The sequence below is a fragment of the Equus quagga genome, chromosome 5, assembly GCF_021613505.1.
Source record: "Equus quagga isolate Etosha38 chromosome 5, UCLA_HA_Equagga_1.0, whole genome shotgun sequence".
NCBI classification, from domain to species: domain Eukaryota; kingdom Metazoa; phylum Chordata; class Mammalia; order Perissodactyla; family Equidae; genus Equus; species Equus quagga.
In genome coordinates, this window is record NC_060271.1 from 99,901,034 (window position 1) to 99,925,210 (window position 24,177).

General features: G+C 46.0%; 1 long non-coding RNA gene across 3 annotated transcripts in view; it reads left to right on the forward strand.

The window, feature by feature from the left end:
- The window catches only part of LOC124239055 (uncharacterized), a 35,296-nt gene that overhangs the window by 8,322 nt on the left and 2,797 nt on the right, over window positions 1-24,177 (forward strand). For 2 of the 3 annotated variants that reach the window (XR_006888507.1, XR_006888508.1), the window contains exon 2: window positions 9,611-9,910. This is a non-coding gene — a long non-coding RNA (uncharacterized LOC124239055). Of the gene's footprint in view, window positions 1-9,610; window positions 9,911-10,406; window positions 10,470-24,177 lie in introns of those variants that run through there. The other variant, XR_006888506.1, reaches the window with a different exon arrangement.

A 24,177-nucleotide genomic window follows, 5' to 3' on the forward strand; every position in this document is an offset into this window, starting at 1 on the left:
GTGACTGGGCCGGAATCACAGGGGATCTGAGAGAAGGACGAAAGGCCAGGCCTTCTGATTCCCAGACCTGTGATGTCTCTCCTGAACCACTCGCTTCTATCCTGCCCCTTTCCTCCGCCAAAGACACAGAGAGAAGAGCGGGAAGAACAGGGTAATCCATGTGGGGAGAAGGCCCCTGAGCCTGCGGCTGTTGCTGCTGAAGTCAGCAGGGCATAAGTGCAGGACCTAAGGGGTTAATTCACCATCCAGAGAGTTCTGTGGTCTGGCAGACCAGGGGAAGTAGCTGGCCTGTGGGCCCAGGAGGCAGGAAAGGGGCTTCAGAGAGAATGGATGTTAGCATGTCTGGGGGGGCTTGTGGCCCTTGGCCCTGAGATCTCAACCCTGACTGGACACTGAGATCACCTGGGAGCTTTAAATATGCTGATGCCCAGGCCCCTGCTCCGGGGAGTCAGAGGTAGCTAGTCTGAGGTAGGGTGGCTGAGCGTATATTAAAAGCTCTTCTGATGATTCTAGTACACAGCCAGGCTCAAGAATCACACACTAGCCAGCAAGCTGCTGAAGGAGAGAAACCGTGGCCTTTTCATCTCTCTTCCCCAACATGGCAGCACTTTGCACATAGAAAGGCTGCAAGCAGGTGTGCTGAACTGAAAGCTGTAAGACCAATAACACTGAGTGATGGAAGGTGGCAGCCACTAAAAACTGGGCTGAAGAATATTTAGTGAAATGGAAGCAGTTTGAGTCTTATTCTGTCAAAATAAAATAAATACACCTGTAAGGGAAAAGGAATGGAAGTTTAAACATCAAGGGGTTAATGCTGGTTATCTTTGGAGTGGCTAAGTTATGGGTGAGGGCGCATTTGGTGCAGACTGTGTGAATTTATGTAATTCACACGTCATTCAACCTCTCTGTACCTCAGTCTCCTCATCTCTAAAACAGAGATAATAATAGAGCAAACCTACATGATAGTTTGTCAAAGAACAACTGAGATAGACGTTTAGAAAAGGAAAGAAAATTTACTTGCAAAGAGTGCAGGAGAGTCAGACTTCAGAAATGGCTCTCCAAATATGCAAACATAACAGTAGTATTTAAGTAAGCAAACAAACAAATGTGTAAAATTACCAAGGCTACTGGAGTGGGGAGAATGGTGACATCCCTCCCCCCAAAAGGTATGTCCATGTCTTCACCCCTAGAACCTGTGAATGTGACCTTAATGGGAAAAAGGGTTTTTACAGATGTAATCAATTTAAGGATCTCAAGATGAGATCATCCAGGTGGGCCCTACATCCAATGACAAGTGCCTTAGAAGAGACAGAAGAGGAGAAGACAAGGGGGACAGAGGAGAAGGCCATGACGGAGGCGGAGCCGTGAGTGATGCAGCCATAAGCCAGGAACACCTGGAACCACCAGAAACTGGGAAAGGCAAGGAAGGATTCACTTGCGGAGACTTCAGAGGGAGGACGGCCCTGCTGACACCTTAATTTTGGACTTCTGGCCTCCAGAACTGTGAGAAAATAAATTTCTGTTGTTTCAAGCCACAAAGTTTGTGGTCATTTGTTATGGCAACCAGAAAAATAATGTAGCTACCAAGTTTACATTAGTCTGCGCATCACGGAAAAACAACCACCTTCTCCCACGATTATTATGTTCACAAAGGTCACCACATCTTTAGACATCAGCAGAGCAAAAATCGGGGATAGAACTGTTTTTGTTAAAGAGTCTAGGTTCCCAGGAAATAATCGAGGTTTTGTTATTTGGGTACCACCATCAGTCATGGTTGAGACTGTTATTTTTTGTTTACTTCAGGATGCAACACATTTTGTGTTTTGTTTTTGTTTTTGTTTTGTTTCGCCTGACTGTGGTATAGGAAATGTTTCCTGACTTTGGAAACACAGCAAGGTTTTGCTTCTGCAGGGTGTTGTGAGATTCAGTAAGTTGATCGATGCAAAGGCACTGAGAACAATGCCTGACACTTCTGAGCTTTCTGTGTCAGCTACAGCTCTTTCTTCTTTCTATGTGTTTATTTTAAATGTTCTGCAGTTTAGAGCATGCATAACCATTTCCCCCTAATTCACTGCTCATTTATTTTAAACATCACAGAGGCCAGTTGTGTGAGAAGAGCCACACAAAGCCGGACAAACAAGATATGTCGTGAAATATTCAGTAGGTTGATAGTGATGGGGGCTAAGGGAGAACAAAGCTGGGAAGGAGGATGGAAAATGCAGAGGGAGCTGCGATATCAGCCCACGGAAGGCCTTCCTGCTAGGTGACATTTGAGTAAACACCCAAGGGAGGGTGGCGAGGGAGGGAGTCAAGCAAGTGTCTAGGGAAACATTTGTTGAGCTCCCAAAGAAGCACAGCCTCCACGGGCAGGAGCGGGAGGGCTGACCCTCATCAGAATCCAACAGAAAGCGGCCTGAAGAATGACCACCTGGGTGGGGTTTTTATTTTGCAAAGAGAAATACAAAGTGTGCCCCTTGTGTGTTTATAAATGAAAACTGAGGATCATAATAAACGATCTTCAGTAAATACAAGACATATAATTTCAAAATCATTGTCATACTTCATCTTTCTAAAGAATTATTTATATAAATTACAGATCATAGTGTAGAACAAGACCTTAGGAACCATTTGGTGTTAGAGTTTTCCAAATTTGCCAGAAAATAAGAATTCACTGGGGTGCTTGGTTTAAAGATACAGGTTGCAGTCTCGTTCCCCATCCAGGGAAGGGGCCTGGGAATCTGTGTGTTTAACGAGGGACCCGGGTGATGCTGGGACAGGCGGGCTTGGCAGGCGTGGGCAGGTCGATCCTTGTGTCTCACAAAGGAGGAAATGAGGCCCAGGGAGAGGGGATGACTTGCTCAAGGTAGAACTGATCAGTCAGGCAGAGCCAGAAATAATACTTAGATTTCCCAACTCCTCCAGGTCAAGGAAAGTTTTTTTGCACAGCTCAAAGATTGCTTACGATATTTGAATTCGGGATACAAGAAGACACAAGACATAAAAACAAAAACCAGAGCAGACACCTATAGGAGCAGCAAGCATGCCTGGGATGAATAAATTGCCCTAACTGATTCACAAAACTCAGCCCTGAGCTTGCTGGCAGCCAAGCCTGCAGGAAAATGGGTTGGATTATTCCATTCACAGGGTGCAATAAAATGATGCATAATAATTTCATTTGATAAGAAAAGCTTTTTCCTTTAACAAATGAATTTTAATCCCCCTGCCCCTCCAAATCTTCAGTCTCCTATTATGGCAATTACAAGAGAAAGGGGGAAATAAGGAGGGAGAAAATGGCAAAAGGCGAGATCCACCCTCCCCCACTCACAATTACTCCTTCCATGCAATTGCTCTCCCCAGGGCAGGCTGGCATTGCAACCCTCTCAAAAGGCCATGAATAACCATGCTTTCCAAGGGGCCCCAGGACAAACTTAAAAATGGATCTTTCTCTGATGCTCCTACCTTCTTCGTGGGAGTAGCGATGTGACCCGTGACAAGTCATAGGACCCTCTGGGCCTTTGTAGCCTCACCTGGAAAAGAGAAATAATAAAGCTGTAAGCTCCTGAAGCGGGTGGGCGGATGCCCCTCGCAGATGTGGCATCTGTGACTCACAGCCCTGAAAGTCCGGGCAGGAGCAGTTTGTTGGGGTTTGTGTGTGTGTGTGTACTGTGGGTGTGATGCGCACTCTGCCACACACGTGGGAACTCAGATACCACACTGCTCCCGAGTTGTGTGGCTGGGTGACCACATTTGTGACTGCCGCCGCTCAGGCAAAGCTGGCCTCTTAGGGAAAGAAGTTTCTCTTTCTGAGCCTGCTGTGTGGGCCTGCAAAGAGACACACAATTGCCTTTGTGTTTTGTTCTTCCTGCGTGGGGACAAAAGCCCTTTCAGTTGCTGTGGAATGTACAGAAAGTCCTGTGCCAAAGGGCTGCCGGGCCCTGGCCTGGATCCTGCAATCAGGGACCGGTCCTGGGAGCTGGCCGCTTCTCCCTGAAGCTCCCGAGGCCCTCCCTGGAGCTGGGGCAGCCTGCCAGGTATCTATGTGGAGGGCAAGTGCCAAGAGGGTCCCCCACCGCCTGCAGCCTGCGTCACTGCATGCACCCACAGTGGCCTGCAACACCCCATCCTAATTGTGGTCCTGAGATAGTGTGGACCTGTCGTGGGCAGGCATGGTGCCAGGTGCGGGGCTTTGTGGCCTCATTCAACCCTCCCAGCTCTTGAGGCTGCAGTGGCCTTACCTCCACTTTGCAGCCGAGGGGACTGGTCTTCAGAAGAGGGGCCAGGGAGGACAGTGCTGAGACAGAGGGCTAGGTCACTAAAAGGTGGGGGGAGGAAGGAACTCTCTCAGCTCAAAAGCAGGACAAAGGGCCTCAACCCATGGTGTTTACAGTTTTATCTGAAGTTTAAACAAAACTGAAAAATACAACCGACACTTTGGTGCGGGCAGGCAAATGAGCCCGCCACCCCGAAAACTAATAGTGGCACAAGTGGCCTTTTCTCCTTGCTATGTACACCCCTGGGTGTTTCCACCGTCACAGAGCCAGAAGCTTCACCACAGCAAAGCCTGTTGCCAAAATGCTGTAGGGCTGTGCTATTTCAGGAGGGCAGTTTTCCCAGGTTGCTATCATCTGCGTTTTCTAACCAGGGTTGGGCAATTCACAGGATGTGAAGCCAACCAGTGTTGAACATCCCTCTAGTTTCAAAATGTAAATGAGCAAGTGCCAATTGCAAGTGCCCAGAAACACATCTGAGCAATCGGCCCCGGGGGAGCCCCGAGTTGTCAACTCCCAGGGAGGAGGTAAGGGCGAGGCCTCGGGGAGGAGGACTCACAAAGAGGGCTGGGAAACAGATTTGTGTGTTGGAAAGCAATTTGCATGAGGTCTGCCAGAGCCCAGTCTCTGGGGTGCATTGCACAATCTTGCAATCTCCCAAGCAAAAGGTGAAGAAAGGAGAGAGGGGAGCAGAGGGGAGAAGGGTGTGGGGATCAGACCAGCTTTTATATGCGATCTTGTTTAAACAAGGCTCTTATCAAAGAGTAATCCTAAACTTTGGTCTTATCTCAGCTCCCTGGGGAATGGGTATGAGACTTTCTGGTTCCAGGAGGGAGGATTAAATTGCCTCTTAGTGATAAGAGCCCTACACAAGCAGATAAGGTTGATAGAAATGAGGGGATTCACTTGTGTCTAGTGGGGACCTTCTTTGCGTCCCACTGTCTGGTCCATGTCTTCTGTTGTACAAGGTGTGCACCAAGGCTGAGAAGAAAGCTGGCATCTAGTTATGGAGCTGCGTTGGCTGGCACAGCTCGAGCTGTGGGTGCTGAGGAGGGGCTGAGATACAGAGGAGGAGCCACGCCATGGCTGTGCAAGGAATGTCCAGTCCCATGGTGGCTGAGCAGGTGCAGGGCATTAATTTTGAAATCTATTAAATCTCTATTATGTGCCTAACACTCTGTTAGATCCTATGGGAAAAACCCCAAGTAGTTGACATATAACTAAATGTGTATTTACTGTCTACCAAGTTCGCAGCCCGAGGTAGAGAAGGAACAGCCACAGCCAGGGAGGTGGTGGAGGGCGGGTTGTGGGGGAAATGGTTAGGCTCTGCAGCCAGACTGCCTGGGCTTGAAGCCACACTTGGCCATGTGACTGGGTAAGTTACCTCTCTCGCCTCCGTTTTCTCACCTATAAAATGGGAATAATTTCCCAGGGTTGTTGTGAGGATTAATTGAAAAGTGCTTAGCACAGTGCCCGGAACACAGTAAGTGCTAATAGACATTTAACTGTCATTTATTGTTATTATTGTTACCTAAGACTCTGGCCCTTGCCCTTTGGGTGTTTACAACCTAAAGTAAAAAGTTAATAAGGCATGTCCTGAAATACAAAGCCACTGGACCTGGTTATTGCTGGTAAGTGCATTATAGCTATCAGAGGAGGATGAAGACCCTTCCAGCAGGAGTCATTAAAGAAGGTTCCAGGAAGAGAAGAAGCACTGGGCCTTCAGAATTGGGTGGGAATTTCGTAGATGAGGACGTTCTAGCTGGGAACAAATGGCATATCCAAGAATATGGAGGCAGGAAATGCCAAGCATGCCGTGGGGTGCCCGGTTGCTTTGGCTTGGCTTTAACTAAGGCCCCACAGGGGAGTCATGAGAAATAAAGTTGGAGATCAGGTAAGTCGGTGCAGGAGGCACACTATGGAGTTTGAACGTGATTGCGTATGCAATAGGAAGCCACCGGGAGGGCTTTGCCAAGGGAGTGGGATCTGCTTCTCCTGCCTTCCCTGAGGGTGATCTGTGCTCACATGTGGAGACGATGCTGAACGCTCCATCACCAGATCTGCAGAGACTCTCGTCAGCTCAAGCTCCTTGCCAACCAGTATGCTGGAGGGCAGGTCCTGTTCAGTGTGCAAAAAGGCCCTTTCTCCATTTCTCCCACCCTTGGAGCATTCAGGACTGGCTGGGAAATGACCTGAGCATGGGAATATGGTCAGGGAGGCTGCTACAGGTCACTGAATGGAGCTAAAATTGGTCTGGAACTATGCTGTCCAATATGGCGGCCACTGGCCACTTGTGACTATTGAGTACTTGAACTGTGGCTGCTCCAAATTGAGATGTGCTGTGAGGGTAAAATAAATACCAGATGTCAAAGACTTAGCACAAAAAAAGAAGGTAAAATACCTCATTAGTAATATTTTTAATATTGATTACAATAGTATTTTTAATATCATGGGTTAAATAAAATGTCAGTAAAATTAATTTCACTTGTTCCTTTTTACTTTTTTATGTGGCTACTAAAATTTTTAAATTACACATACAGCTCTTGTTATATTTCTATTGGACAGTCTAAAGGGATAGGGGTTGGGTGATTTATGGCCTGGATAATTACCAGGGTGGTAACTATATACCCCATACTAGCCTCGGTGTGGTGCCTGGCTTCTAAAAGAGCCAGGCTCAGATTTAAACCAAATCAGCATTATGCTCAGGATAAGAAATTCAGGGAGAAAAGGGCATATCAATTTTTCTGTATCAATTCTCCAAATTTCTCCAAAAGTTGGCTCCAAAATTCTGACTTTCACTTGAGGCTGGAAGGTGGCAGGACACAGTGTTGTGGGGGCCACTTTGAGGAGAAAGTCTTCACCCACGAGAATAAAAGGAGAAGCTTCTAGGACATAGTGGGTGCCAGGTCATACTTTCCTGTACCTTCTGTCGGTAGCTCCTTGCGTGGGCCTGTCTGTGAACACAACCATGCTGGTGAGTCAGGAGCTGGTAGCAGGCTGGGATCAACAGGCCTCTGAAAAACACTTTGAATGTGAAGGAAATACGTCAAGCTGTTTTAAAAGATTATCTCAAGGTTTCGTAATTATGTATGACTTTTTCCCCCCTCTGGTGCTTTTCAGGATTTTCCTAATTTCCTACAGTGAATAAATAACCAAATGAAACCTTTTCTTTAAGAGCAAGAAGGGAGCAGATTCCCAGCTGCTACTAGGTGGAAGCTGGTCAGAGAGGGGACTCAGACAAGACGCTGCAAGTCCCCAGGCTTAAGTGAAGCAAGTCTCGGTAGAGAGAGGTTCTCTTTGTGGAGGCTGGAGAGGCTCCATCAGCAGCCCACATAGGCAGGCCTGACTGCTCAATACTGATGTAGCGTCAAAGTTAAGGGCGTTCAGGAGACAGGCAGAACTGGGTTCAAATCCTCAGGGTACGCGTTACTGTCCGTGTGTCCTTGGCAGGCCACCCACCAACTCCAAGCCTCAGCTTCCTCACGCTGGGCTCATAACCCCTGTAAGGACAGTAAATACTCCATAAACACTAGCTATCATTATAATGGAGGTTTAGCTTTTCAAATATTCATTCTAGCAGTAATAGAAAGAAATTTTTTAGTTTCCTAGGCTCCACCCTGGGTATTTCACAAGCTTTTCTTTCCAGACAAAACAGGAAGGTGACAGGTTGCATAAAGAGCTGCAGGAGGTGGGAAGCTGAGCTCCAAGAGGTCACTCGGCTGCACAGAAGCTCTGTTCTAGCACTGCTCTTGACATTCCACCGCCCATGTAAAAGTCCCCGAGGAGAGGTGTGGTTCTAGAATCCCCAGTTAAGAAAAGCCAGAATAATCATAAACATTTTCACAGAGTTCTTATATCAACAACCTGCCTGTCACAGAGGGCAAGAAAACAATACATCGGCCTCTGAACATCCCAGCTGGTGTTCATCAGGGGCTCGAGTGGGCTTGAGGCCGGGTCTAATTGGATAGACTTTCACTGCCCAACTCTGGGACAATCACAGTGTGATGTTTTATTGCTAATGGGCTCAATGTTCAGAAGGAAATAGAACATTTTCCCATCATTCTTGATGTTAAATTTTTTTTAGGTTTTTTTTTTAAAGATTTTATTTTTCCTTTTTCTCCCCAAAGCCCCCTGGTACATAGTCATGTATTTTTAGTTGTGGGTCCTTCTAGTTGTGGCATGTGGGATGCTGCCTCAGCATGGCTTGATGAGCAGTGCCATGTCCTTGCCCAGGATCCGAACCGGCAAAACCCTGGGCTGCCGAAGTGGAATGCCTGAACTTAACCACTCGGCCACGAGGCCGGCCCCTTTCACTTTTTTTTATTGTGGTAAAATATACAAAACATAAAATTTTCCATCTTCACCATTTTTAAGTGTATAGTTCAGTGGCATTAAATACATTCACACTGTTGTGCAACCATCACCCCCATGCAACTCCAGAACTCTTTTCATCTTGTCGAACTCAAACTCTATATGCATTAAAAAATAACTTTCTGTTCCCCATCTCCCCAGCCCCTGGCAACCACCATTCTACTTTCTATCTCTGATTCTGACTACTCTAAGTAACTCATATAAGTGCAATCATACAGTATCTGTCTTTTTATGACTGGCTGATGTCACTTAGCATAACGTCCTCAAGGTTCATCTATGTTGTAGCATATATCAGAATTTCCTTCCTTTTGTAAGGCTGAATAATATTCCATTGTATATATACACCATATTTTGCTTATCCATTCATTGGTCAATGGACACACGGGTTGCTTCCACGTTTGAGCTATTGTGAATGATGCTCCTGTGAACATGGGTGTACAAATATTTATTTGAGACCCTGCTTTCCACTCTTTTGGGTATATACCCAGCAGTGGAATTGCTGGGTCATATGGTAGTTCTAGTTTTAATTTTTTTTTTTTTAAAGATTTTATTTTTTCCTTTTTCTCCCCAAAGCCTCCCAGTACATAGTTGTATATTCTTCGTTGTGGGTACTTCTAGATGTGGCATGTGGGATGCCGCCTCAGTGTGGTTTGACGAGCAGTGCCATGTTCGCGCCCAGGATTCGAACCAACGAAACACTGGGCCGCCTGCAGCGGAGCGCGCAAACTTAACCACTCAGCCACGGGGCCAACCCCTCTAGTTTTAATTTTTTGAGAAGCGTCCACAGTGGCTGTACCGTTTTACATTCCTACCAACAGTGCACAAGTGTTCCAATTTCTCCACATCCGTGTCAACACTTGTTGTTTTCTGTTTTTTTTGATAGTAGCCATCCTAACGGGTGTGAGGTTTGATGTTAATATTAAATTGCTTCAGAGCTTTCCATGTGCTTTTATTTAATATTTTTGTTTTAGGTGTTTCATCTCCACTCGGACGCCAGGCCACCCTTGTTAACTCTTGGCTTGCTGCATTTTACCTGTTCTTTCTTCGCTGGTGGAATTCTCCAGGCATGTTGAAGTAGGGGCTGGTGAAGAAGGACACCACCCACAACTGGAACCTGGAGTCCAGTAGGAGGATGGATTCTCTATGGACTGCAGGTTACCATAATAGGGCCAGGAGCGCGGGAGCCCTGATGGTGTATGGAAGCAGCTGTCGACCCTGAGAAAATTCACAGCACACTATCACAATACCTTAACCCAGCAGTTCTCAACCCAGTGAGTGATTTGGTCTCCCAGGGGACTTTTGGCAATGTCTGAGGACATTTTTCGTGTCACAACTGAGGGGAAGGAACTACTGGGGTGAGGGTACTACTGGCACCTAGTAGGGAGAAACCAGGAATGCTACTAACTGTCCTACAGTACACAGAGGTTCTCATCCTCCCTACCCCCAGCCCCCACACAGAAAGAACCATCTGGTCCAGAATGTCAACAGTGTCGAGGTTGAGAAGCCCTGGGTGAAGTTGACGCAGTAATCAATGCCATCCATTATATGCCCCTAAATGACACGTCCAGCCATTGTTCCCAACATGCACTCCTGTTCCTCGCAGGCAGGTCCTGTCTCTATTCCTAAACCTGACTTTCTTAGTTCCAAACTCTGTGCCCTTGTACATGTGGTTCCCTCTGCCTGGAATGCTCTCCTATGCACCCATCTGAACGCTGCCTTTTCCCCAAAGCTCAAGCAGCTCCTCTCCTGTGAATTTGTCTTCAACAGCCCCAGTCACGGTGACCTCTCTGACCTGCCTCTGAAGCAGGAGCATCTATTTCTCACTTGCCATGCCAGGTAGGATTGTTGTCATATGATATGTGGGGTGTAAGCTCCTTGAGGGCAGGAGCTAGAGCTGAACGCATGTGTATATGTATGTCTATATCTCTACGTGTGCATCCTCCATCGTGTTTGCGGCTCTCTGTACGTAGCCAAATAACTACACCCCTACACTGTCAGAGGTTTTCCCTTGCTGTCCTGTTGTGAGTTGTTCCTACACTATAAGAAAAATGGTTGAAAGGTAGAAAACTTGGTTGGCTGAGGCTTGGGAATATCTTTGATGGAATAGGATTTGCTCTACATGGCTCAGAGATGGCAATTTTATCAATTTCTAGCTCTTTAGATAAACAGCTACCCATCCTTCCTGTGAAAAGTCTGTGATGACATATATGAGTAAGTAAATAACGTGATACTGTTTGCCAAACTGCGTGCCCAGCAGCAGAGCAGTGGGGAGCCAGGCTGAAGTTCCCCCTCATTTCCCGCTGTCAGCACAGCGGCCTCACCACTCTGGAGGAGGAGGAGCAGTCCAGGCCAGACCTTTATGACTGCTGAAATTCAATTATTTCCTTTGATACTGTGTTGCACTGTTTGAGCTGAAAAAATCTGTGCGTGTGTGTGTGCGTGCGTGCGTGTGTGGGGTTGCACAGTAAGGGAGAAATAATGTTTTTAAAAGGAACAGCATGGGCCTTGGTGTGAGACGTGAGTGTGCATTCAGTTCTGTCATGTCCTGGCTGTGAGACTTTAGAAGGCAATCTCTTTACCTCGCTGAGCCTCAGTTCAGTTTCTCATCTGTAAAATGGGGTTATGGCACCCACTTCGTTATGGTTGTAGCGAGGATTAATAATGCAAATTGGCTGGCATAGTGTGGTCTATTAGTAAGCTTACAATAAATGTTATTTTCCTCTGCTTCATTTCCTGCTCTTCTCAGCCAACAACAATGTGATAATAACATGAATAGTAACAGCAACTATAACAATATTATAATACTTTGTATTTTTGAAGAATTTTCATATCCACTTGAGTGTCATCAGTTCTTTTAAAGCAGCTGAAGCAGAGATTTTTAGTCCCATTTGTCAGATGAAAAGACAGCTCCAAGGTTGGGGTTGCAATGAAGTAATAGGAATAACATGTTTACAGGCTCACAGAGGTCCTGTCTGCAGACCTAGACACGGGTGGCTTTCCTGCAGGCTGGCTTCCTCCCCGACAACTTTTTCCTTTTCTTTTCTTTCTTTTCTTAATTTACAGGTGGGTGGGAAGGAACATTATTTTCCTATATATTCTCTCCTTAGGCGAACTCATCCACACACTGGTCTATAATTACCATCTACACGTAGATGACTCATACAAAGATCTTCAGAGCTCTCCTCTGAGTTCCAAACTGGTACTTCCAGCCTGTTCCCCATCAGCTCTGGAGTTCTCAAATGCTCCCCAAGTGCAACCAATGCTAATCTAAGCCTGTAGTTCTCTGCTTCAAACCCTCCAATTCTTTCCATTATTCTGAGGGAAAGGATGAAGCTAAACAGCGTACTGTGTTATGTGTCATCTAGCCCCTGCTGCCTCTCTGGCATCGCCTTTTGTCAGTGCCCTGTGGGGACACATTTAGAATCCCAGAGTTGGTATGAAGATTATTTTAAGATGAAGGCATTTGGGATTCAACAGATGCAGAAAGAAGCCTTCTTGGAGCTTCCCTCATCTGACTAAAAGCTGAGACTGCTGGGAATTGAGGCTGCCACAAAATCCCCCCTCAGGGTGGCTTTTATTCTGGGAAGGAGACCAGGAGTAAACCTACCGTAAAGCCTCTCTCTGGGGGTTTTATGATCATGAAAAAGAGAGAAAGACCACTTGAACCTACATGAAAAGCATTATCACAAACTTTCTTATCTCCCATTTGTTCTTCTAGAAATCCATTTGTCTTTTCTTAAAAAACCCACTGCTTCTTCCTATAGAGGCCTTTTTTCTCCAACCCCTTTTCCCTACTAAATTAGATATATAAGCCTCTAACTTAAATCATTTATCGAGCTACTTCTTTTGTAAGCTCCCATACGCATATGAATAATTTTTTCCAGTTAATCTGTCTTTTGTTAGTTTAATTCACAGGCTCCAGTACTGAACCTAAGAGGGTAGAGGAAAAGTTTTTTCTCTCTGTTGCCCCCTTGATCTCTGTGCTCTACTACACTGACTTTCTTCTGGTTTCTTGATTCCTCCTTTCACAGACCTGTGCCCATGCTCTTTCCTCTTGCAGGAATACTTTTCCCCTCCCTTGACACCTCTATTTAATTATGCTCATCCTACAGAATTGTTAAAATAGCACCTCCCTAAGGAAGCCTTCTCTGATCTCCCAATTTTAGGCTCTCAAGGCATCCTGTACTTTTCCTTTGTAGTACTTGTTTAGTTGCAATGAAAATTTGTATGATTATTTAATTAATGTCTTCTCCCCCAGTGTAAGCTTCTTGGCGGTAGGAGTCCTCTCTCTTTTTGCTCACCATTGTATTCTAAGTTTCTAGCGCATAGTAGGCACACCAGAAAAACAAATTACTGAATAAAAGCATGAGTAAAAAAATAGAGAAGAAACTCCACATATGACAGACTAGAGCCACTCCCTACAGGATCCCCCTTTTCAAACCAAAGACACGTGGAGCCGCCACATCCCAGTTCTTTGAAGGCCAGTCATATAATGGGGGCAAAGTGATCTCCAAACGGTCAATGCTAGTGTGGGAAAAGTTGCTACTCTCTTGGGGCAAATGTCCTGGCCATGGATTAGATGACAGTCTATTTGAGAAAGGTTGACCCAGAAAACCATCCTGCAACATGCAACATGCATGAGAAACCAGATCAAATCTAAAAATAGCTCCATCGCTGCAATTGGAAACGCTCTCATGAGGACCCAGCCTCTCTCCTTGCAACCTGTATCCCTATCGAGGCTTTTACCCTTTTTATTGCACTACAGAATCCCAGGAGGGCAGTGCTGAGACGAGATCTGGTCTACTGCTCTCATTTCAAAATGAGAAAATTAGGTCCAGAGAGGCTTAGTGACTTCTCCCCATCACCCAGGTGGTTGTTTGCAGAATCAGGGCTCACAGAGGGACTCCACTTCTCCTCCACGGTGGTGCTGGGCTTTGACACCTCCTAGGTTTTAGCCATCTTGGAGGCTGAAGACCCTGCAAGACATCTGTTCTTGTGGGTCACCCACATTGGAGGCAGGAGAGCGGGGTTTATTTCCCACTTCTTTGGTTCACTGGCAAAATGAGTACAAGTTTGGGGAGGGACAACCTGAGCAGACCGCTCAAGATCCAGGAGAAGGATCCCTGAATGGAGCCTGGACGACGGCAACCTGGAGGACAGGAGCTTAGATTCTGGTCTGGTCTTAGCTCTGCCACCTGACGGCTTGAACTATCATGTGGGCAACACAGTGGTCTCTCTAAACATTTATTAAATGAGATAATAATACTGGCTTCAGGCTATTGTGAGACTCAAGTAAAATAATATACTAATGACCTTTAGCACAAGGTCTCGCATCTGGTGGTCAATAAATGCAGGTGTTGTTCATTTTCATTCCAGTTCAAACTCATGAACAGTTGCGGGAGGTCTGCTATAAAGGCAACCAGTTGGGGAGCAGAGGAACTTCCTGGGAGGGGAAAGTCAGCCCTCCTTCCAAACGATGACTCATTTTTTCTTTAGATATGTTGACATATTTAATCAGGTTGCAGTCAAGTTCTGCTGGCCCCAGAGCCTCTTTCGTTGGCTTTGCCTATCTGTTCTCTGATCCATCAGTCATAGGGTTTACAGTTCAGCATCTGGAGCAAGCTGAGTTCCCTCATTCCCAGATTCTCAAGTAGCTAATCCCTGTAACATCCAGTCAGCGGCAAAGAGTACTCGTGGTCACTAAGAGTACTCATGGTTACTAAGAACTTTCTCGTACCCTAAGTATGAGGAGATTGAAGTGGTTCTCTTTTAAGCCTCTGTGACTATGGTATAAAAAGTATTTTGAGCTGGAATGGAAATATTTTGAGTTCCTGAAATCCTTTATCTGCCTAAAAGTAGAGCCTCCTCAAAGAACTCTATTGTCATAAATCCCCTCCCAGGAGCAACTCTAATCTTCAGAGAGGAGAAGTCGGCACCACCAACTCTAATCTTCAGAGAGGAGAAGTCGGCACCATGCCCAAGCAGACATTGTCACAAAACTGTCATATCTCCCATCCACTCTCTGCAGGGCCCATTTGTCTTTCCCACACCTCTTCTCCTCCCTTTTCCCTTTCTCTCCTAAGATGGTATATATACCCCAAATTCTAACTGCCCCTTTGGATCACATTTCTTTGTGAACTCCCATACATACGTGATTAAAATCCATGTTTTCTCTTGCTAATTTGTCTTGTCAGTTTAATTTGCAAGCCCCCAAAGTATGAACCTAAGAAGGTAGATGGAAAGTTTTTCCTCCCCAACAAGATCATGGTACCACTATACTGTTTATAAACTAAAAAACAATAGATAGGGGGCCGGCCTGGTGGCACAGTGGTTAAGTGCACACGTTCCACTTCAGGGGCCTGGGGTTCGCCAGTTCGGATACCGGGTGCAGACATGGCACTGCTTGGCAAAAGCCACGCTGTGGTAGGCATCCCACATATAAAGTAGAGCAAGATGGGCACGGATGTGAGCTCAGGGCCAGTCTTCCTCAGCAAAAAGAGGAGGATTAGTGGCAGATGTTAGCTCAGGGCTAATCTTCCTCAAAATAAATAAATAAATAAATAAATAAATAAATATATACAAACAAAAGATAAGGGGCTGCCCCCGTGGCCGAGTGGTTAAGTTTGTGTGCTCTGCTTCAGCGGCCCAGGGTTTTGCCAGTTTGAATCCTGGGCACAGACACGGTACCGCTCACCAGGCCATGCTGAGGCAACGTCCCACATGCCACAACTAGAAGCACCCACAACTAAAAAAAAAAAATTTTCAACTATGTACTGGAGGGCTTTGGGAGAAAAAAGGAAAAAAACAAATGAAAAAAAACCCCAAAGATAAAATAAGTATAAGAAAGTGTAAGTTTCCTGTTCAGACTATTTTGGTGTTTTTTTCCTCTACATCAAGCGCTAGATTCTTTCAAAAGCATTTTCTCTGGTGCCCCTGCTTTACTAGGGCCTAAACACATCTGCCTACTGGGTAATCCAGTCACGAGCATTGTTAGTCCTAAGTGTACAGATCAGGAGTAAAGGCTTATAGTCAGTAAGGACTGGAGTAAGGATAAATTTGCAGCCTCTTGAAGGAGTTGAAGCTTCCTACCGTCATCATTAGTGAACTCTTCAGACTGTTTCCAGCTCTTCACTGTGATCAAAGGCACCGGGATGCACATCTTTGGGCATGAAGCTTTAGGTGCATGCAGCTCTGAATACTTCTGCAGAATAGGTTTTTAGAAATGGAATTTTGAACTCCAAGCCTATGAACACTTTTAGCATCTGACTATGTTTTTAAATTATCTGATCATATTTTCTCATTTCTTAGGAATCAGGAAATCCAGCACTCAAAGTTGCTTTTACTTGTGGTGGTTGTTTCGACTTTCCAGAAAGGAAACTTTGTTCAGGGAGAATAATAAAAAACTTGGAAATAAGGCAGACATGTTTGTGAGACCTTGTAATATCATCTGAGAATGGGTCCTAACAGGCCCAGCGGAGGATCAGCTGACTCTCTGAGGAATATCACTTTATTTGATGAACAATTGGTTGTTATTGTTACTTTAACAATTTCTTTTGGGAGGTCGCATTCCCTCACAAGGACTTCCTAAAGTAGAGAGCAGCCCCTAGATCAAGAACTTCACAGAAAACATAATTTTGAGATCCTTTGTGCCTTCATGGCCTTCTTGTCTCAGGGTTGCTTCACCAACCAGTGAATTTTCGCCAGAATATGGCAAATTTGGCTCATTTTCAGAGCTTTTATGCATCGAAGTCTGATGGTCATACCTATCTGTCTGCTATGGATAAGATATGTTTGTCTTCTCAAAATTAGAAACAGAAAATGTGGCTTTCTAAGTCAAGTCTGCCTGTATGACTGTTGGAAACTGGTAGGAACTAGTTACTGTCCTTCAGAAGAGAGTTGGAAAGGCCTGGTCTGGGCCCCAGAAACGCTGACTGGAGAAAAGGCCTGGCAGATGAGGTTGGAGGCAGAAAGCACGTCCTTCAGCTCAAAGGCCGGCAGCCTGGGTAGATGTGGAACCGCTGCTTGTCCTGGAGAGTCTGTGAAAACTTCCACCGGTGAAGTAGAGACCTGGGCTCTTTCTGTCCACAGCAGGCATCTGTCAACATTTCTTCGTTTAAGGAATTCCACGGGATGGAACCAGGAAAGCTCTCCATGGGGAGAAAGTAGTGACCACAGCTTTCTGCCTGTCCAGCTCGGCACTCTCAGAGTTGTTTACCTGCAGAGGTTTATTTCTGTTTTTTCCTGTACACATGTGTCAGTGTCCGTATTTGTGTCTGACCCAGGGCCGATGTTAGCACTGAAGATTGTGCTTCTTGTTTGTGCATCTGTAAATGAGAAAAACCTTCGCCCCTCCACACAGAGGAAAACTAATTGGCCATTTACGATGATCTGTGTGTAATTATAGCCTTGTATATCTGGCTACAATATATCTGGTTGGCTTCTTTGGGGAAAGCTGGGTTAACAGATTATAGGAATTTGTCATTTGTACTCATTACAGGGATCTTAAGAGAAGGAAAAAAAATGCAAATAGGTATTGAGCTCACAATTAGCAGTCTGTTCTAAAAACGTACCAAGGATTTGTTTTAATCAGGTGTGGTAAGCCGTGCAGACATGGAAATGATTGTCATGAGGAGAAGTCTGTACTCACAGATCCCTAGAAACAGGAGGCAAGTCATGCTATAGAGGGCCACAGGGGGAAGCACCAGGGCTGATCAGGAGACAGAAGAGGGGAGCATGGCCCAGAGCCTAATTAGGGTTTTCACAGGAAGGAATGGGTGAGACAGAGTAGGTGTGTTGAGAAGCTTAGGATTGGAGAGTTTGAATAATCTTGGTGAGCTCCGGGCCTCAGGGGTGATCCCTAGCTGTCTGGTACCTGGTCCTGGGATGACTCAGGTGAGGGGAAATATTGGCTTGGTGTGTGGGAGTTTGATAAAGGAGATGGCTGGGGTATGGGCCCTGGACTGGTTGGTTTGTATATCAAAGGCACAGGTGCAGAGGAGGGTAGCTCTCTAGGACTTAGGTAGCCCTGAGAGGCAGTCTGTCCAGGATCAAGGCCTCAAATGCCAAAACGTTTTTTTTTAAAGATTGGCACCTGAGCTAACATCTGTTGACAATCTTCTTTTTTTTTTTTCTTTCTCTTCTTCTCCCCAAGGCCCCCCAGTAATAGTGGTATATTCTAGCTGAAGGTCCTTCTGGTTGTGCTGTGTGGGATGCCTTCTCAGCTTGGCCTGACGAGCGGTGCCATGTCTGCGCCCAGAATCCAAACTGGCAAAACCCTGGGCCTCCGAAGTGGAGCATGCAAACTTAACCACTTGGCCACGGGGCCGGCCCCAACCTTTTTTTTGGATGAGGAAGATTGGCCTAGCTGTTGTGTTTATGAGGTTCATAATATGGGAAGAACTGTCAACAAAAAAGAGCAGCTCAGCTCTCCTGGGCCAGTGATGAACAGGCAAAGTGTTACCTCAGTGGTTGTTCACCTTTCAGGATGGAAAGCAGCAGACTCGTGTTCAGGTGCATAGACACAGTAACTCTCAACGAACTGATTTTTATGATTTTTTCCTGTATATAAAATACTCTTGCCAACCAGGAGCAATGGTAATACACACTTTACTGGGTGGATTAGAAGGACCTTGAGGTTTGCCAATGTCCTCAAAGACCATGATACACGCTTACCCCAGAATGGTTATGTATTACACCCAATAGAGGATTATACTCACCTTCATTCTGGTGTTATTGGTTACCAGAGTAAATTAACCAGACATTCAGTTTTGTCATTAGCAAGGGGTTTCTGCTATCCCTTCACTTTGTCTAAAGACCCTTGCTACAGGCTATACGTCAGAAATAGAATCTTTTGAAAAAAATGCTAGAAGACTAAGTAAAGGGCTCTACCAGGCACTCTCACCTATTGACACTACAAGAAATAGACTTATGGGCACAGACTTCCCATATGACTTCTGGGAATCTGAAGTATTATCCACACATGAACAGGATATGTATGCCGAGGTGCTGCCGTGGGCCATACCATGTCCCCGCAGAGTTCATTCAAGACTTATTCCTTCCTAAGATTTATATCTATGAAATTGAATGTGTCTCCTCGTGGAGTCTTCTTCACGCTGCTCACACGGCACGGCTGGAGTCCTCTCCTGCAGGGTGTGGACTTCCTTCCACCTCCTGGCCAAAGTAGGATATTCCTTCAGGAGTGGTCACCCTTGGACAATGACATCAGTCTCAGCTTGTCTGGATCCACACCATCAGTCAGGATTCAGAGGTCATCAGCAGATGGAAACCACTTCATTTATTTTAACAGATAGTTCAAAATAAATAACTTTATTAACTAGTTGTAACTAGTTGTAACGAGGTATCTGACAAGGCAAAAAGAGAATACCAACTTATCACAGATATAGCAGCTGTCAGAAGCACCTGCCATACCTGGGGCTGAGGAAACAAAGGAGAGAGGTTGGAATTACTAAACTTAGAACTTGGAGGGGCTCCTGGGGAGCTGGAACTTAGCCTCTGAGGAGGGGCTGCTGCCCAAACCCTGCTGGTGTCTCTGAGGGGGTGCAATGAAGGTGATTCTGCTGCTCCCTGGAAGGAACAGCCACTGCCAGGAGAAGATGCGTTGCTGGGGTGCCGCTGTCAGGAACAGGTGGCAAACTGGAAGGAGCAAACCACGTGTCCCTACTCCAGCCTCGCAGGCTCCCATGATTACCCACTGCCGGTGGAGCTTGTCAGGGAGCAAATGGCAAAGGAGAAAAGTGTTTGTATGGAGCACAGCCAGCATCACAAAGTGGAGTATAAAGGCTGGATTGGAACTGAGAGGTAATAGCTTAGTAACTGGCACACCCAGCTTTCCTAGTTTCTTATTAAATTCCTGGTAAATGAACCAGAGGTGGAATTTCTTTCCACTTCTCTTATGTGCAGTTATTTTCGCCTTCAAGCATTCAGACTTTTGTTCTTGCTGCCATAATATTCGATCATCTTCTGTGTGCAAGGCAACTTTCCTGTCCATATTATAGAAGTTGGGACTTTCCAGTCCTCAGCTACTGTGATATTTCACAGCTTCCCTATCTGGGCCACAAGGTCTTCAAGAGGAAGTGATGTGTGACACCCCACAGTGCCTGGTTCAGGGCCAGGACCACAGAAGGGCTGAATACTTACAGAGTGACTGGCTGACTGAATGCATAATGTGGTTTCACTTAAAGGGACTCCTTCCCGGTCACGGTCTTTGCTCTCCTGCTCACACACAACTCTGCCTCCCCCGACACGTGGCCAGTCAAGAATGGTCATCTACTTCATCTCTAGGCTGAGACAGGCTAGTCATTTGCAGCAAATGACTGGGTAAAAGCACATGGGCGCTCACTAAGCTTGGAAACAGGAGGCTGCAAAGGGCTTTCTATGCGGGACTCAGGGCTGGGAGTTCCAGCAAGCTCACTGGGGTAGGCTTGTGACAACTGCTGCATTGCCTGAATGACAAGAAAGATGCCCGGGGGGAACTTCATGATGTGGGACTTCCTCTGATCAATCCAGAGCCAAGGGGCTGATTTCATCCTTATAGACGCGTATTCACTACTTCACTGCCCTGCGACAAGTACCCTGCTTCCTGGGGAGTTCCATGGTGAGGACAGAGGGGACGGGAAATATCACTTACAACAATTTCGAACACAACATGGATCAGGCTTCCTTAAAAACTGCTCACTGGAAACAACCCATGTCCATCAACTGATGAATGGATAAACAAAATGTACCCTCACAATGGAATCCCATTCAGCAATAAGAGAAATGAAGTACTGACTCCTGCTACAACGTGGATGAACCTGGAAAACATTATGCTACGTGAAAGAAATCAGTCACAAAAGATTACATATCACATGATTCCATTTATATGAAATGTCCAGAACAGACAAATCTATAGAGACAGAAAGTGGCTTAGTGCTTGCCAGGGGCTGGGGGAAGAACGAATGGGAATAGACTGCTAACAGGTATAGGGGTTCTTTTTGGGGTGATGAAAATGTTCTGGAATTAGTGGTGATGGTTGCCCAACCTTGTACAAAAAACTACAGAATTGAACAGTTTAAGTGGTAAATTTTATGGTACATGAATTATATCTCAGTTTTTTTAAATGGAAAAAAATGATACTGTAAAAAGAACAAACGAAAAATCAAAACCATTCACCATCGCCATGAGTTTCCTAAATGACTAAATGCTACCATGGCTTTCAACATCCAGCATTTCAAACAATATGACAATGGCAACAGATTTAAGAAGTTGACAGCAAGCGTGGGTTTCATGGGGCTCCTCCCATAGAAGTTTATAGGCAGAGTTTATTTCAGACTCGAATTGGAAGGTCTACCCAGATGACTTCAGAAGCTGTGACAGTATGTGCACTGTCCCCTAGCGACTGTGACATTTCTTCCCAGTAGAGATGATTATCTATTTAGACTGTAAGTTATTGAAAGAGAAGGCCCATGTTTTCTCCATCTCTTTTGTCCCCCACATCTATCTATGTTCCATGTGTAGAACACGTAGACAAATTTCGCCGCCCTTTCCCTAATTATAGGAGGAAAAAAGGCTACTGTCCCAAATCCAATACTGAGTTTGACCCACTTAATTATTTTTATTTTATTTATTTATTTATTTTGAGGAAGATTAGCCCTGAGCTAACATCTGCTGCCATTCCTCCTCTTTTTGCTGAGGAAGACTGGCCCTGAGCTCACATCATGCCCATCTTCCTCTACTTTATATGTGGGACACCTGCCACAGCATGGCTTGACAAGTGGTGCCATGTCTGCACTCGGGATCCGAACTGGTGAACCCTGGGCCGCCAAAGCGGAACATGTGAACTTAACCACTGTGCCACCAGGTCGGACCCTCACCTAATTATTTGTAAATTGATGGAAGCAAATGGTGTCTCCATCTCCCTTCAGAAGAGTAGGGCACAGGAAGTCATATCAAATGCGGTTAAGGAAATGCACAGTCCAGTTTCTAGGAACTGTTTGCTTTTATATTCCTTAATTGGGCTGAAGTACAGAGCACTTTATCTTTCTCCTCCTCCTCCTTCTACTTTTTGCTGCCTCTCTGTGTGTGATCCTCTTAACTCAGAACTCTTATTTGCAAGAGAGAGAAGAAATTCAACTCAGACTTCCAGAAGATTCAGTTAGAAAGGAGCCAAGGAGCGCAGAGTCCAGTGTGCCAAGCAGTGGTCACATGCCCATCATTAGGACCATGGAGGCCTGGGCATCCCACCAGAACTAGAAAAATTTGTCAGAGTTCCAAACAGTTCTCTCTACTCTATCCCTTTTGCTTTGATGTATAATATTGACTGTATTATTTATCTAATACTGTGTAACAAATTACCCCAAAACTCCTTGACTTACAACAGTAAGCATTTATTATCTCACGTAGTTTCTGTGGGCCAGGAATTCGGAGTGGTTTCACCAGGTGGTGTGGCTCTGAGTCTCTCATAAGGTGGCAGGATCAAGATGTCAGTCAGGGCTGCAGTCATCTGAAAGCATGACTGGGGCTGGAGGATCCACTTCCAGGTTGGTTCTCTCACAGGGACGGTGGCAAGTTCATGCCAGCTGTTAGCAGAAAGCCTCCATGCACCACCGCCTGGACTTCTCCATAGGGCTGCTTGGGTGTTCTCACAACATGGCAGCTGGCTTCCGCCAGAGCAGGTGATCGAAGAAAGAGCACAAGGCAGAAGCTGCAGTGTCTTTTGTCACCTAGCCTCAGAAGTCTCATTTCCATCATTTCTACAACATCCTATTGATCACTCAGGTCACCCGTGGTGTGGGAGGGGACTACATACACAAGGGTGTGACTATCAGGAGGCAAATCATTGTATGGCCATCTTGGAGGCTGGCTGCCACATAAGCCATACGATAAAAGGCAGTTTCAAATGAATTAAGTGGGAATTCCTCTCTATGTCCCCCAACACAAACTCTAAATCCTGGTTGTGACACCTCAAAAACGCATACTGTACCTACTTGCAGAAGATCCAGGGGAATGAGCAGGGATTAGACAGAGGGAGGAAAATCCACTGTGGATAATCTAAGAAGGATTCGGACTCACTCGTCAGAAAAAAGAAAAGGACTTGATTGGAGCCCATAAATCAGCAAGGGGCTAGAAGAGAGCCCATTTTGCCAAATTACAGGATAATAGAGAGGGGCTTCCTTTTCAAAGTCAGAAAGTTGTAGGAACATTCAAACGTGCCCTCCAATGACTCTCACTCCCCTGGGGAGATCCAGATTGAGAACACAGACAACACCTTCTGAGGTGAGATCAGAAAGTTCCGCATGGTTCCTCCAAACTGCTCCTTCGGCAGTCTCCCTGGCTCTGAAACCCTTCCGTGGAGGGGCCGCCCGCACAGTCCCTCAAGTGCCCATGAGACCCGGTACTAGTTATGCTGGGGCCCCAGGTGGCCTTGTTAGGATAAAGCCACTGAAGGGATCGGGGCGACTCACTCTGCAGCTGTTTTCTCCCTGTTGTTTGGTAGGTGGGTTTGGTCCTGAGGTTTCCTGGGTGGGGTTGTCTCACTAGGCCAAACCAAGTCTAGAGATCTGGCTCAGATTTGGGGTGGGGATTGGAAGTCCCTTGTTCACCTAGCTGTGGCTTCAAGACACTGGAGTTGTCACACATGTGTGCACATGCAGGCGTGTGTGTTTCTGTGCGTGTGTGCTTGTGTGTGTGTGTGTGTGTTGGGCCTCTAAAACTCTAGTTGTTGTTTGCAGACTGGATATTGTAGAGAAATTATTGCCAACTGAACTATACTGGGGTTGAGCATCTCTGTTTATATTTAGTATAAATATAGCTGATCCAAATGACTTCTGTTGTGAGTGGGAATGCAAAGTTCAGGAAGAAAACAAGGGGGAAATGGAAAAACACTTATGATTCCAAGTTATGTTTTGTGTTTTATGTCCACAGTGCCTCCTTTGTCCCCAGAACCAGGATGGAGCTGTTTGTGCCATAGGCAGCCATTCGGTGCCTCTCCGGGGCAGAGGGGTGAATCTCTCTATGCTATGCTTTGGGCTGACCGTGTCTTGTCTTGAACTGGGGAGCTGAAGAGTGCTGGGCTGGTCATAAGAAAGTCCTGAGTTTGAGTCCTGCTTCTGTCTCCAGCCAGCTTTGCAAACTTGAGCAGGCCTCTTAGCTTCTCTGAGCCTCAGTTTTGTCATCTAAATCAGAGCTGATAAGACCTGTCCCGCCCATCTCAACGGCTTGTGGGGAGGAGTGACTGGGATAATGAGGGTGAAAGTGGATAGGTGTGTATGGTATTGTTTTGTAAGTACATGTCAAGCCACCAAGCCACCACAGGTGCAGCTGCCTGCTGTCTGTCGCTGAGCCTTGCCCATCTGATTAGATGGGTCCTTGTCAGTGTCCTCCACCTGCCACATAATGGCTCCAAATCACAGGGTACCTGGCAGAGCGAGGGCCATGTTTTATAAGCGTGTACCATTTAGGGATACTCTCCTTAAGGAAAAGAATGTGAACACAGGCTTGAGCCTCTCCAAGGTCTTGGAAGGGGCCCATGCAACCGGGG